Source organism: Microtus ochrogaster, unplaced genomic scaffold (assembly GCF_000317375.1).
Source record: "Microtus ochrogaster isolate Prairie Vole_2 unplaced genomic scaffold, MicOch1.0 UNK99, whole genome shotgun sequence".
NCBI classification, from domain to species: Eukaryota; Metazoa; Chordata; class Mammalia; order Rodentia; family Cricetidae; genus Microtus; species Microtus ochrogaster.
Window position 1 is genome coordinate 860,209 of NW_004949197.1, and position 775 is coordinate 860,983.

General features: G+C 49.3%; 1 protein-coding gene across 3 annotated transcripts in view; it reads left to right on the top strand.

Moving 5' to 3' along the window:
- Positions 1–775, top strand: part of Rbms2 (RNA binding motif single stranded interacting protein 2) — a 66,157-nt gene that overhangs the window by 11,235 nt on the left and 54,147 nt on the right. The window contains exons 1-2 of one of the 3 annotated variants that reach the window (XM_026778019.1): positions 76–448; positions 582–642. The exons of 1 other annotated variant lie outside the window; for it this stretch is intronic. The gene's annotated coding sequence lies outside the window, so the exon portion shown is untranslated. Of the gene's footprint in view, positions 1–75; positions 449–581; positions 643–775 lie in introns of those variants that run through there. One more of the 3 variants, XM_026778018.1, reaches the window with a different exon arrangement.

Sequence of the window (775 nt, forward strand, 5' to 3'; positions counted from 1 at the left end):
GTGGTGTCCCCGAGAGATGCTGTTATTTACTTTTGTGCTGTGCTGAACTCCCGTTTCCATGCTCAGTGGCCATTCCCACGATTCCCACGTTGAGGCTGTCCCCACCCTTCCTGTGTCCCTTGAGTTGAGCAGGCGCTTCCTGTCCTGTTGTAAATGAAAGCAGAGTTGGGGATAGCTCCGCATATGTTTGCTCTGCAGAATGCTGGCGCTGTCTGTTCCGTTATCACAGCAAAACAGTGACGGGAAAATCAGAAAGCAGAGCTTCGTTTCAGAGAGGGTTTGGGTTTAAGGTCTTTTGGAGCGTGTGTGATGGCAGCCAGGAGCACTGAGGAGGGGCTCTGAGGCCCGGCAGTCTCCCTCCCTGTTCTGGGCAGATGGGTGGACTTCTGTGGGTCATTCCTAAGTTTTCTTTTCTTGCTACAACTGTTCCTTCGAGGGCAGACTGGAGGTGAGTTTACCGCGACTGCGTGGGATTCCTGTCTCTTCCGTTCTATTCTTCTTTCCTAAAAAGTCTCATCTCCTCCTCCTTTGTGAGACTTTTGTGAGCTTTTTTAAAGAGTTATGGTTTCTTTCTTTGACAGCTCAGAGACGATATCCTAACTCTGCGAACTTCATTCAGCGTGGTGAGAAATTCCACACCTGGTGAGTTTTCCTACTTGATTAAGCTTCAGGGGTTTTAAGGGCTAAGGGGATAATAAATAAAAAGTCGAGGTGTAGGGCACGGTGCTCTAATCTGTGGCCTAGCCATCAGGAAAGCAGGCATGAGGTTTAGGAG